Raw genomic sequence first — 14,867 nt, forward strand, 5'->3', positions numbered from 1 at the left:
CTACACACACAAGTGAGGTATCATTTTTATCGGGAGACTTGGGGGAACGCTGGGTGGAAGGAAATTTGTGGCTCCTCTCTCATTCCAGAAGTTTCTGTCACCAAAATGTGAGGAAAATGTGTTTTTTTAGCCAAATTTTTAGGTTTGCAAAGGATTCTGGGTAACAAAACCTGGTCAGAGCCCCACAAGTCACCCCATGTGGGATTCCCCTAGGTCTCTAGTTTTAAAAAATGCACAGGTTTGGTAGGTTTCCCTAGGTACCGGCTGAGCTAGAGGCCAAAATCTACAGGTAAGCACTTTGCAAAAAACACCTCTGTTTTCTTTCAAAAAATGAGATGTGTCCACGTTGCGTTTTGGGGCATTTCCTGTCGCGGGCGCTAGACCTACCCACACAAGTGAGGTATCATTTTTATCGGGAGACTTGGGGGAACGCTGGGTGGAAGGAAATTTGTGGCTTCTCTCTGATTCCAGAACTTCCTGTCACCAAAATGTGAGGGAAATGTGTTTTTTTAGCCACATTTTGAGGTTTGCAAAGGATTCTGGGTAACAGAACCTGGTCAGAGCCCCACAAGTCACCCCATCTTGGATTCCCCTAGGTCTCTAGTTTTAAAAAATGCACAGGTTTGGTAGGTTTCCCTAGGTGCCGGCTGAGCTAGAGGCCAAAATCTACAGGTAGGCACTTTGCAAAAAACACCTCTGTTTTCTTTCAAAAAATGTGATGTGTCCACGTTTCATTTTGGGGCATTTCCTGTCGCAGGCGCTAGGCCTACCCACACAAGTGAGGTATCATTTTTATCGGGAGACTTGGGGGAACGCTGGGTGGAAGGAAATTCGTGGCTCCTCTCTGATTCCAGAACTTTCTGTCACCAAAATGTGAGGAAAATGTGTTTTTTTACCCACATTTTGAGGTTTGCAAAGGATTCTGGGTAACAAAACCTGGTCAGAGCCCCACAAGTCACCCCATCTTGGATTTCTCTAGGTCTCTAGTTTTCAAAAATGCATAGGTTTGGTAGGTTTCCCTAGGTGCCGGCTGAGCTAGAGGCCAAAATCTACAGGTAGGCACTTTGCAAAAAACACCTCTGTTTTCTTTCAAAAAATGTGATGTGTCCACGTTGCGTTTTGGGCCATTTCCTATCGCGGGCGCTAGGCCTACACACACAAGTGAGGTATCATTTTTATCGGGAGACTTGGGGGAACGCTGGGTGGAAGGAAATTTGTGGCTCCTCTCTGATTCCAGAAGTTTCTGTCACCAAAATGTGAGGAAAATGTGTTTTTTTAGCCAAATTTGAGGTTTGCAAAGGATTCTGGGTAACAAAACCTGGTCAGAGCCCCACAAGTCACCCCATCTTGGATTTCTCTAGGTCTCTAGTTTTGAAAAATGCATAGGTTTGGTAGGTTTCCCTAGGTGCCGGCTGAGCTAGAGGCCAAAATCTACAGGTAGGCACTTTGCAAAAAACACCTCTGTTTTCTTTCAAAAAATGTGATGTGTCCACGTTTCATTCTGGAGCATTTCCTGTCGCGGGCGCTAGGCCTACCCACACAAGTGAGGTATCATTTTTATCGGGAGACTTGGGGGAACGCTGGGTGGAAGTAAATTTGTGGCTCCTCTCTGATTCCAGAACTTTCTGTCACCAAAATGTGAGGAAAATGTGTTTTTTTAGCCACATTTTGAGGTTTGCAAAGGATTCTGGGTAACAAAACCTGGTCAGAGCCCCACAAGTCACCCCATCTTGGATTTCTCTAGGTCTCTAGTTTTGAAAAATGCATAGGTTTGGTAGGTTTCCCTAGGTGCCGGCTGAGCTAGAGGCCAAAATCTACAGGTAGGCACTTTGCAAAAAACACCTCTGTTTTCTTTCAAAAAATGTGATGTGTCCACGTTGCGTTTTGGGCCATTTCCTATCGCGGGCGCTAGGCCTACACACACAAGTGAGGTATCATTTTTATCGGGAGACTTGGGGGAACGCTGGGTGGAAGGAAATTTGTGGCTCCTCTCTGATTCCAGAAGTTTCTGTCACCAAAATGTGAGGAAAATGTGTTTTTTTAGCCAAATTTGAGGTTTGCAAAGGATTCTGGGTAACAAAACCTGGTCAGAGCCCCACAAGTCACCCCATCTTGGATTTCTCTAGGTCTCTAGTTTTGAAAAATGCATAGGTTTGGTAGGTTTCCCTAGGTGCCGGCTGAGCTAGAGGCCAAAATCTACAGGTAGGCACTTTGCAAAAAACACCTCTGTTTTCTTTCAAAAAATGTGATGTGTCCACGTTTCATTTTGGAGCATTTCCTGTCGCGGGCGCTAGGCCTACCCACACAAGTGAGGTATCATTTTTATCGGGAGACTTGGGGGAACGCTGGGTGGAAGGAAATTTGTGGCTCCTCTCTGATTTCAGAACTTTCTGTCACCAAAATGTGAGGAAAATGTGTTTTTTTACCCACATTTTGAGGTTTGCAAAGGATTCTGGGTAACAAAACCTGGTCAGAGCCCCACAAGTCACCCCATCTTGGATTTCTCTAGGTCTCTAGTTTTCAAAAATGCATAGGTTTGGTAGGTTTCCCTAGGTGCCGGCTGAGCTAGAGGCCAAAATCTACAGGTAGGCACTTTGCAAAAAACACCTCTGTTTTCTTTCAAAAAATGTGATGTGTCCACGTTGCGTTTTGGGGCATTTCCTATCGCGGGCGCTAGGCCTACACACTCAAGTGAGGTATCATTTTTATCGGGAGACTTGGGGGAACGCTGGGTGGAAGGAAATTTGTGGCTCTTCTCTGATTCCAGAAGTTTCTGTCACCAAAATGTGAGGAAAATGTGTTTTTTTAGCCAAATTTGAGGTTTGCAAAGGATTCTGGGTAACAAAACCTGGTCAGAGTCCCACAAGTCACTCCATCTTGGATTCCCCTAGGTCTCTAGTTTTAAAAAATGCACAGGTTTGATAGGTTTCCCTAGGTGCCGGCTGAGCTAGAGGCCAAAATCTACAGGTAGGCACTTTGCAAAAAACACCTCTGTTTTCTTTCAAAAAATGAGATGTGTCCACGTTGCGTTTTGGGGCATTTCCTGTCTCGGGCGCTAGACCTACCCACACAAGTGAGGTATCATTTTTATCGGGAGACTTGGGGGAACGCTGGGTGGAAGGAAATTTGTGGCTTCTCTCTGATTCCAGAACTTCCTGTCACCAAAATGTGAGGAAAATGTGGTTTTTTAGCCACATTTTGAGGTTTGCAAATGATTCTGGGTAACAGAACCTGGTCAGAGCCCCACAAGTCACCCCATCTTGGATTCCCCTAGGTCTCTAGTTTTAAAAAATGCACAGGTTTGGTAGGTTTCCCTAGGTGCCGGCTGAGCTAGAGGCCAAAATCTACAGGTAGGCACTTTGCAAAAAACACCTCTGTTTTCTTTAAAAAAATGTGATGTGTACACGTTTCATTTTGGGGCATTTCCTGTCGCGGGCGCTAGGCCTACCCACACAAGTGAGGTATCATTTTTATCGGGAGACTTGGGGGAACGCTGGGTGGAAGGAAATTTGTGGCTCCTCTCTGATTCCAGAACTTTCTGTCACCAAAATGTGAGGAAAATGTGTTTTTTTACCCACATTTTGAGGTTTGCAAAGGATTCTGGGTAACAAAACCTGGTCAGAGCCCCACAAGTCACCCCATCTTGGATTTCTCTAGGTCTCTAGTTTTCAAAAATGCATAGGTTTGGTAGGTTTCCCTAGGTGCCGGCTGAGCTAGAGGCCAAAATCTACAGGTAGGCACTTTGCAAAAAACACCTCTGTTTTCTTTCAAAAAATGTGATGTGTCCGCGTTGCGTTTTGGGGCATTTCCTATCGCGGGCGCTAGGCCTACACACACAAGTGAGGTATCATTTTTATCGGGAGACTTGGGGGAACGCTGGGTGGAAGGAAATTTGTGGCTCCTCTCTCATTCCAGAAGTTTCTGTCACCAAAATGTGAGGAAAATGTGTTTTTTTAGCCAAATTTTGAGGTTTGCAAAGGATTCTGGGTAACAAAACCTGGTCAGAGCCCCACAAGTCACCCCATCTTGGATTTCTCTAGGTCTCTAGTTTTCAAAAATGCATAGGTTTGGTAGGTTTCCCTAGGTGCCGGCTGAGCTAGAGGCCAAAATCTACAGGTAGGCACTTTGCAAAAAACACCTCTGTTTTCTTTCAAAAAATGTGATGTGTCCACGTTGCGTTTTGGGCCATTTCCTATCGCGGGCGCTAGGCCTACACACACAAGTGAGGTATCATTTTTATCGGGAGACTTGGGGGAACGCTGGGTGGAAGGAAATTTGTGGCTCCTCTCTGATTCCAGAAGTTTCTGTCACCAAAATGTGAGGAAAATGTGTTTTTTTAGCCAAATTTGAGGTTTGCAAAGGATTCTGGGTAACAAAACCTGGTCAGAGCCCCACAAGTCACCCCATCTTGGATTTCTCTAGGTCTCTAGTTTTGAAAAATGCATAGGTTTGGTAGGTTTCCCTAGGTGCCGGCTGAGCTAGAGGCCAAAATCTACAGGTAGGCACTTTGCAAAAAACACCTCTGTTTTCTTTCAAAAAATGTGATGTGTCCACGTTTCATTTTGGAGCATTTCCTGTCGCGGGCGCTAGGCCTACCCACACAAGTGAGGTATCATTTTTATCGGGAGACTTGGGGGAACGCTGGGTGGAAGGAAATTTGTGGCTCCTCTCTGATTTCAGAACTTTCTGTCACCAAAATGTGAGGAAAATGTGTTTTTTTACCCACATTTTGAGGTTTGCAAAGGATTCTGGGTAACAAAACCTGGTCAGAGCCCCACAAGTCACCCCATCTTGGATTTCTCTAGGTCTCTAGTTTTCAAAAATGCATAGGTTTGGTAGGTTTCCCTAGGTGCCGGCTGAGCTAGAGGCCAAAATCTACAGGTAGGCACTTTGCAAAAAACACCTCTGTTTTCTTTCAAAAAATGTGATGTGTCCACGTTGCGTTTTGGGGCATTTCCTATCGCGGGCGCTAGGCCTACACACTCAAGTGAGGTATCATTTTTATCGGGAGACTTGGGGGAACGCTGGGTGGAAGGAAATTTGTGGCTCTTCTCTGATTCCAGAAGTTTCTGTCACCAAAATGTGAGGAAAATGTGTTTTTTTAGCCAAATTTGAGGTTTGCAAAGGATTCTGGGAAACAAAACCTGGTCAGAGTCCCACAAGTCACTCCATCTTGGATTCCCCTAGGTCTCTAGTTTTAAAAAATGCACAGGTTTGATAGGTTTCCCTAGGTGCCGGCTGAGCTAGAGGCCAAAATCTACAGGTAGGCACTTTGCAAAAAACACCTCTGTTTTCTTTCAAAAAATGAGATGTGTCCACGTTGCGTTTTGGGGCATTTCCTGTCTCGGGCGCTAGACCTACCCACACAAGTGAGGTATCATTTTTATCGGGAGACTTGGGGGAACGCTGGGTGGAAGGAAATTTGTGGCTTCTCTCTGATTCCAGAACTTCCTGTCACCAAAATGTGAGGAAAATGTGGTTTTTTAGCCACATTTTGAGGTTTGCAAATGATTCTGGGTAACAGAACCTGGTCAGAGCCCCACAAGTCACCCCATCTTGGATTCCCCTAGGTCTCTAGTTTTAAAAAATGCACAGGTTTGGTAGGTTTCCCTAGGTGCCGGCTGAGCTAGAGGCCAAAATCTACAGGTAGGCACTTTGCAAAAAACACCTCTGTTTTCTTTAAAAAAATGTGATGTGTACACGTTTCATTTTGGGGCATTTCCTGTCGCGGGCGCTAGGCCTACCCACACAAGTGAGGTATCATTTTTATCGGGAGACTTGGGGGAACGCTGGGTGGAAGGAAATTTGTGGCTCCTCTCTGATTCCAGAACTTTCTGTCACCAAAATGTGAGGAAAATGTGTTTTTTTACCCACATTTTGAGGTTTGCAAAGGATTCTGGGTAACAAAACCTGGTCAGAGCCCCACAAGTCACCCCATCTTGGATTTCTCTAGGTCTCTAGTTTTCAAAAATGCATAGGTTTGGTAGGTTTCCCTAGGTGCCGGCTGAGCTAGAGGCCAAAATCTACAGGTAGGCACTTTGCAAAAAACACCTCTGTTTTCTTTCAAAAAATGTGATGTGTCCGCGTTGCGTTTTGGGGCATTTCCTATCGCGGGCGCTAGGCCTACACACACAAGTGAGGTATCATTTTTATCGGGAGACTTGGGGGAACGCTGGGTGGAAGGAAATTTGTGGCTCCTCTCTCATTCCAGAAGTTTCTGTCACCAAAATGTGAGGAAAATGTGTTTTTTTAGCCAAATTTTGAGGTTTGCAAAGGATTCTGGGTAACAAAACCTGGTCAGAGCCCCACAAGTCACCCCATCTTGGATTCCCCTAGGTCTCTAGTTTTAAAAAATGCACAGGTTTGGTAGGTTTCCCTAGGTACCGGCTGAGCTAGAGGCCAAAATCTACAGGTAAGCACTTTGCAAAAAACACCTCTGTTTTCTTTCAAAAAATGAGATGTGTCCACGTTGCGTTTTGGGGCATTTCCTGTCGCGGGCGCTAGACCTACCCACACAAGTGAGTTATCATTTTTATCGTGAGACTTGGGGGAACGCTGGGTGGAAGGAAATTTGTGGCTCCTCTCTGATTCCAGAAGTTTCTGTCACCAAAATGTGAGGAAAATGTGTTTTTTTAGCCAAATTTGAGGTTTGCAAAGGATTCTGGGTAACAAAACCTGGTCAGAGTCCCACAAGTCACTCCATCTTGGATTCCCCTAGGTCTCTAGTTTTAAAAAATGCACAGGTTTGATAGGTTTCCCTAGGTGCCGGCTGAGCTAGAGGCCAAAATCTACAGGTAGGCACTTTGCAAAAAACACCTCTGTTTTCTTTCAAAAAATGAGATGTGTCCACGTTGCGTTTTGGGGCATTTCCTGTCTCGGGCGCTAGACCTACCCACACAAGTGAGGTATCATTTTTATCGGGAGACTTGGGGGAACGCTGGGTGGAAGGAAATTTGTGGCTTCTCTCTGATTCCAGAACTTCCTGTCACCAAAATGTGAGGAAAATGTGTTTTTTTAGCCACATTTTGAGGTTTGCAAATGATTCTGGGTAACAGAACCCACAAGTCACCCCATCTTGGATTCCCCTAGGTCTCTAGTTTTAAAAAATGCACAGGTTTGGTAGGTTTCCCTAGGTGCCGGCTGAGCTAGAGGCCAAAATCTACAGGTAGGCACTTTGCAAAAAACACCTCTGTTTTCTTAAAAAAAATGTGATGTGTACACGTTTCATTTTGGGGCATTTCCTGTCGCGGGCGCTAGGCCTACCCACACAAGTGAGGTATCATTTTTATCGGGAGACTTGGGGGAACGCTGGGTGGAAGGAAATTTGTGGCTCCTCTCTGATTCCAGAACTTTCTGTCACCAAAATGTGAGGAAAATGTGTTTTTTACCCACATTTTGAGGTTTGCAAAGGATTCTGGGTAACAAAACCTGGTCAGAGCCCCACAAGTCACCCCATCTTGGATTTCTCTAGGTCTCTAGTTTTCAAAAATGCATAGGTTTGGTAGGTTTCCCTAGGTGCCGGCTGAGCTAGAGGCCAAAATCTACAGGTAGGCACTTTGCAAAAAACACCTCTGTTTTCTTTAAAAAAATGTGATGTGTCCGCGTTGCGTTTTGGGGCATTTCCTATCGCGGGCGCTAGGCCTACACACACAAGTGAGGTATCATTTTTATCGGGAGACTTGGGGGAACGCTGGGTGGAAGGAAATTTGTGGCTCCTCTCTCATTCCAGAAGTTTCTGTCACCAAAATGTGAGGAAAATGTGTTTTTTTAGCCAAATTTTGAGGTTTGCAAAGGATTCTGGGTAACAAAACCTGGTCAGAGCCCCACAAGTCACCCCATGTTGGATTCCCCTAGGTCTCTAGTTTTAAAAAATGCACAGGTTTGGTAGGTTTCCCTAGGTACCGGCTGAGCTAGAGGCCAAAATCTACAGGTAAGCACTTTGCAAAAAACACCTCTGTTTTCTTTCAAAAAATGAGATGTGTCCACGTTGCGTTTTGGGGCATTTCCTGTCGCGAGCGCTAGACCTACCCACACAAGTGAGGTATCATTTTTATCGTGAGACTTGGGGGAACGCTGGGTGGAAGGAAATTTGTGGCTTCTCTCTGATTCCAGAACTTCCTGTCACCAAAATGTGAGGGAAATGTGTTTTTTTAGCCACATTTTGAGGTTTGCAAAGGATTCTGGGTAACAGAACCTGGTCAGAGCCCCACAAGTCACCCCATCTTGGATTCCCCTAGGTCTCTAGTTTTAAAAAATGCACAGGTTTGGTAGGTTTCCCTAGGTGCCGGCTGAGCTAGAGGCCAAAATCTACAGGTAGGCACTTTGCAAAAAACACCTCTGTTTTCTTTAAAAAAATGTGATGTGTCCACGTTTCATTTTGGGGCATTTCCTGTCGCAGGCGCTAGGCCTACCCACACAAGTGAGGTATCATTTTTATCGGGAGACTTGGGGGAACGCTGGGTGGAAGGAAATTCGTGGCTCCTCTCTGATTCCAGAACTTTCTGTCACCAAAATGTGAGGAAAATGTGTTTTTTTACCCACATTTTGAGGTTTGCAAAGGATTCTGGGTAACAAAACCTGGTCAGAGCCCCACAAGTCACCCCATCTTGGATTTCTCTAGGTCTCTAGTTTTCAAAAATGCATAGGTTTGGTAGGTTTCCCTAGGTGCCGGCTGAGCTAGAGGCCAAAATCTACAGGTAGGCACTTTGCAAAAAACACCTCTGTTTTCTTTCAAAAAATGTGATGTGTCCACGTTGCGTTTTGGGGCATTTCCTATCGCGGGCGCTAGGCCTACACACACAAGTGAGGTATCATTTTTATCGGGAGACTTGGGGGAACGCTGGGTGGAAGGAAATTTGTGGCTCCTCTCTGATTCCAGAAGTTTCTGTCACCAAAATGTGAGGAAAATGTGTTTTTTTAGCCAAATTTGAGGTTTGCAAAGGATTCTGGGTAACAAAACCTGGTCAGAGCCCCACAAGTCACCCCATCTTGGATTTCTCTAGGTCTCTAGTTTTGAAAAATGCATAGGTTTGGTAGGTTTCCCTAGGTGCCGGCTGAGCTAGAGGCCAAAATCTACAGGTAGGCACTTTGCAAAAAACACCTCTGTTTTCTTTCAAAAAATGTGATGTGTCCACGTTTCATTTTGGAGCATTTCCTGTCGCGGGCGCTAGGCCTACCCACACAAGTGAGGTATCATTTTTATCGGGAGACTTGGGGGAACGCTGGGTGGAAGTAAATTTGTGGCTCCTCTCTGATTCCAGAACTTTCTGTCACCAAAATGTGAGGAAAATGTGTTTTTTTAGCCACATTTTGAGGTTTGCAAAGGATTCTGGGTAACAAAACCTGGTCAGAGCCCCACAAGTCACCCCATCTTGGATTTCTCTAGGTCTCTAGTTTTGAAAAATGCATAGGTTTGGTAGGTTTCCCTAGGTGCCGGCTGAGCTAGAGGCCAAAATCTACAGGTAGGCACTTTGCAAAAAACACCTCTGTTTTCTTTCAAAAAATGTGATGTGTCCACGTTGCGTTTTGGGCCATTTCCTATCGCGGGCGCTAGGCCTACACACACAAGTGAGGTATCATTTTTATCGGGAGACTTGGGGGAACGCTGGGTGGAAGGAAATTTGTGGCTCCTCTCTGATTCCAGAAGTTTCTGTCACCAAAATGTGAGGAAAATGTGTTTTTTTAGCCAAATTTGAGGTTTGCAAAGGATTCTGGGTAACAAAACCTGGTCAGAGCCCCACAAGTCACCCCATCTTGGATTTCTCTAGGTCTCTAGTTTTGAAAAATGCATAGGTTTGGTAGGTTTCCCTAGGTGCCGGCTGAGCTAGAGGCCAAAATCTACAGGTAGGCACTTTGCAAAAAACACCTCTGTTTTCTTTCAAAAAATGTGATGTGTCCACGTTTCATTTTGGAGCATTTCCTGTCGCGGGCGCTAGGCCTACCCACACAAGTGAGGTATCATTTTTATCGGGAGACTTGGGGGAACGCTGGGTGGAAGTAAATTTGTGGCTCCTCTCTGATTCCAGAACTTTCTGTCACCAAAATGTGAGGAAAATGTGTTTTTTTAGCCACATTTTGAGGTTTGCAAAGGATTCTGGGTAACAAAACCTGGTCAGAGCCCCACAAGTCCCCCCATCTTGGATTCCCCTAGGTCTCTAGTTTTAAAAAATGCACAGGTTTGGTAGGTTTCCCTAGGTGCCGACTGAGCTAGAGGCCAAAATCTACAGGTAGGCACTTTGCAAAAAACACCTCTGTTTTCTTTAAAAAAATGTGATGTGTACACGTTTCATTTTGGGGCATTTCCTGTCGCGGGCGCTAGACCTACCCACACAAGTGAGGTATCATTTTTATCGGGAGACTTGGGGGAACGCTGGGTGGAAGGAAATTTGTGGCTCCTCTCTGATTCCAGAACTTTCTGTCACCAAAATGTGAGGAAAATGTGTTTTTTTACCCACATTTTGAGGTTTGCAAAGGATTCTGGGTAACAAAACCTGGTCAGAGCCCCACAAGTCACCCCATCTTGGATTTCTCTAGGTCTCTAGTTTTCAAAAATGCATAGGTTTGGTAGGTTTCCCTAGGTGCCGGCTGAGCTAGAGGCCAAAATCTACAGGTAGGCACTTTGCAAAAAACACCTCTGTTTTCTTTCAAAAAATGAGATGTGTCCACGTTGCGTTTTGGGGCATTTCCTGTCGCGGGCGCTAGACCTACCCACACAAGTGAGTTATCATTTTTATCGTGAGACTTGGGGGAACGCTGGGTGGAAGGAAATTTGTGGCTCCTCTCTGATTCCAGAAGATTCTGTCACCAAAATGTGAGGAAAATGTGTTTTTTTAGCCAAATTTGAGGTTTGCAAAGGATTCTGGGTAACAAAACCTGGTCAGAGTCCCACAAGTCACTCCATCTTGGATTCCCCTAGGTCTCTAGTTTTAAAAAATGCACAGGTTTGATAGGTTTCCCTGGGTGCCGGCTGAGCTAGAGGCCAAAATCTACAGGTAGGCACTTTGCAAAAAACACCTCTGTTTTCTTTCAAAAAATGAGATGTGTCCACGTTGCGTTTTGGGGCATTTCCTGTCTCGGGCGCTAGACCTACCCACACAAGTGAGGTATCATTTTTATCGGGAGACTTGGGGGAACGCTGGGTGGAAGGAAATTTGTGGCTTCTCTCTGATTCCAGAACTTCCTGTCACCAAAATGTGAGGAAAATGTGGTTTTTTAGCCACATTTTGAGTTTTGCAAATGATTCTGGGTAACAGAACCCACAAGTCACCCCATCTTGGATTCCCCTAGGTCTCTAGTTTTAAAAAATGCACAGGTTTGGTAGGTTTCCCTAGGTGCCGGCTGAGCTAGAGGCCAAAATCTACAGGTAGGCACTTTGCAAAAAACACCTCTGTTTTCTTTAAAAAAATGTGATGTGTACACGTTTCATTTTGGGGCATTTCCTGTCGCGGGCGCTAGGCCTACCCACACAAGTGAGGTATCATTTTTATCGGGAGACTTGGGGGAACGCTGGGTGGAAGGAAATTTGTGGCTCCTCTCTGATTCCAGAACTTTCTGTCACCAAAATGTGAGGAAAATGTGTTTTTTTACCCACATTTTGAGGTTTGCAAAGGATTCTGGGTAACAAAACCTGGTCAGAGCCCCACAAGTCACCCCATCTTGGATTTCTCTAGGTCTCTAGTTTTCAAAAATGCATAGGTTTGGTAGGTTTCCCTAGGTGCCGGCTGAGCTAGAGGCCAAAATCTACAGGTAGGCACTTTGCAAAAAACACCTCTGTTTTCTTTCAAAAAATGTGATGTGTCCGCGTTGCGTTTTGGGGCATTTCCTATCGCGGGCGCTAGGCCTACACACACAAGTGAGGTATCATTTTTATCGGGAGACTTGGGGGAACGCTGGGTGGAAGGAAATTTGTGGCTCCTCTCTCATTCCAGAAGTTTCTGTCACCAAAATGTGAGGAAAATGTGTTTTTTTAGCCAAATTTTTAGGTTTGCAAAGGATTCTGGGTAACAAAACCTGGTCAGAGCCCCACAAGTCACCCCATGTGGGATTCCCCTAGGTCTCTAGTTTTAAAAAATGCACAGGTTTGGTAGGTTTCCCTAGGTACCGGCTGAGCTAGAGGCCAAAATCTACAGGTAAGCACTTTGCAAAAAACACCTCTGTTTTCTTTCAAAAAATGAGATGTGTCCACGTTGCGTTTTGGGGCATTTTCTGTCGCGAGCGCTAGACCTACCCACACAAGTGAGGTATCATTTTTATCGTGAGACTTGGGGGAACGCTGGGTGGAAGGAAATTTGTGGCTTCTCTCTGATTCCAGAACTTCCTGTCACCAAAATGTGAGGGAAATGTGTTTTTTTAGCCACATTTTGAGGTTTGCAAAGGATTCTGGGTAACAGAACCTGGTCAGAGCCCCACAAGTCACCCCATCTTGGATTCCCCTAGGTCTCTAGTTTTAAAAAATGCACAGGTTTGGTAGGTTTCCCTAGGTGCCGGCTGAGCTAGAGGCCAAAATCTACAGGTAGGCACTTTGCAAAAAACACCTCTGTTTTCTTTAAAAAAATGTGATGTGTCCACGTTTCATTTTGGGGCATTTCCTGTCGCAGGCGCTATGCCTACCCACACAAGTGAGGTATCATTTTTATCGGGAGACTTGGGGGAACGCTGGGTGGAAGGAAATTCATGGCTCCTCTCTGATTCCAGAACTTTCTGTCACCAAAATGTGAGGAAAATGTGTTTTTTTACCCACATTTTGAGGTTTGCAAAGGATTCTGGGTAACAAAACCTGGTCAGAGCCCCACAAGTCACCCCATCTTGGATTTCTCTAGGTCTCTAGTTTTCAAAAATGCATAGGTTTGGTAGGTTTCCCTAGGTGCCGGCTGAGCTAGAGGCCAAAATCTACAGGTAGGCACTTTGCAAAAAACACCTCTGTTTTCTTTCAAAAAATGTGATGTGTCCACGTTGCGTTTTGGGGCATTTCCTATCGCGGGCGCTATGCCTACACACACAAGTGAGGTATCATTTTTATCGGGAGACTTGGGGGAACGCTGGGTGGAAGGAAATTTGTGGCTCCTCTCTGATTCCAGAAGTTTCTGTCACCAAAATGTGAGGAAAATGTGTTTTTTTAGCCAAATTTGAGGTTTGCAAAGGATTCTGGGTAACAAAACCTGGTCAGAGCCCCACAAGTCACCCCATCTTGGATTTCTCTAGGTCTCTAGTTTTGAAAAATGCATAGGTTTGGTAGGTTTCCCTAGGTGCCGGCTGAGCTAGAGGCCAAAATCTACAGGTAGGCACTTTGCAAAAAACACCTCTGTTTTCTTTCAAAAAATGTGATGTGTCCACGTTTCATTTTGGAGCATTTCCTGTCGCGGGCGCTAGGCCTACCCACACAAGTGAGGTATCATTTTTATCGGGAGACTTGGGGGAACGCTGGGTGGAAGTAAATTTGTGGCTCCTCTCTGATTCCAGAACTTTCTGTCACCAAAATGTGAGGAAAATGTGTTTTTTTAGCCACATTTTGAGGTTTGCAAAGGATTCTGGGTAACAAAACCTGGTCAGAGCCCCACAAGTCACCCCATCTTGGATTTCTCTAGGTCTCTAGTTTTGAAAAATGCATAGGTTTGGTAGGTTTCCCTAGGTGCCGGCTGAGCTAGAGGCCAAAATCTACAGGTAGGCACTTTGCAAAAAACACCTCTGTTTTCTTTCAAAAAATGTGATGTGTCCACGTTGCGTTTTGGGCCATTTCCTATCGCGGGCGCTAGGCCTACACACACAAGTGAGGTATCATTTTTATCGGGAGACTTGGGGGAACGCTGGGTGGATGGAAATTTGTGGCTCCTCTCTGATTCCAGAAGTTTCTGTCACCAAAATGTGAGGAAAATGTGTTTTTTTAGCCAAATTTGAGGTTTGCAAAGGATTCTGGGTAACAAAACCTGGTCAGAGCCCCACAAGTCACCCCATCTTGGATTTCTCTAGGTCTCTAGTTTTGAAAAATGCATAGGTTTGGTAGGTTTCCCTAGGTGCCGGCTGAGCTAGAGGCCAAAATCTACAGGTAGGCACTTTGCAAAAAACACCTCTGTTTTCTTTCAAAAAATGTGATGTGTCCACGTTTCATTTTGGAGCATTTCCTGTCGCGGGCGCTAGGCCTACCCACACAAGTGAGGTATCATTTTTATCGGGAGACTTGGGGGAACGCTGGGTGGAAGTAAATTTGTGGCTCCTCTCTGATTCCAGAACTTTCTGTCACCAAAATGTGAGGAAAATGTGTTTTTTTAGCCACATTTTGAGGTTTGCAAAGGATTCTGGGTAACAAAACCTGGTCAGAGCCCCACAAGTCCCCCCATCTTGGATTTCTCTAGGTCTCTAGTTTTGAAAAATGCATAGGTTTGGTAGGTTTCCCTAGGTGCCGGCTGAGCTAGAGGCCAAAATCTACAGGTAGGCACTTTGCAAAAAACACCTCTGTTTTCTTTAAAAAAATGTGATGTGTCCACGTTGCGTTTTGGGGCATTTCCTATCGCGGGCGCTAGGCCTACACACACAAGTGAGGTATCATTTTTATCGGGAGACTTGGGGGAACGCTGGGTGGAAGGAAATTTGTGGCTCTTCTCTGATTCCAGAAGTTTCTGTCACCAAAATGTGAGGAAAATGTGTTTTTTTAGCCAAATTTGAGGTTTGCAAAGGATTCTGGGTAACAAAACCTGGTCAGAGTCCCACAAGTCACTCCATCTTGGATTCCCCTAGGTCTCTAGTTTTAAAAAATGCACAGGTTTGATAGGTTTCCCTAGGTGCCGGCTGAGCTAGAGGCCAAAATCTACAGGTAGGCACTTTGCAAAAAACACCTCTGTTTTCTTTCAAAAAATGAGATGTGTCCACGTTGC

Source organism: Pleurodeles waltl, chromosome 4_1 (genome assembly GCF_031143425.1).
Source record: "Pleurodeles waltl isolate 20211129_DDA chromosome 4_1, aPleWal1.hap1.20221129, whole genome shotgun sequence".
Classification (NCBI taxonomy): domain Eukaryota; kingdom Metazoa; phylum Chordata; class Amphibia; order Caudata; family Salamandridae; genus Pleurodeles; species Pleurodeles waltl.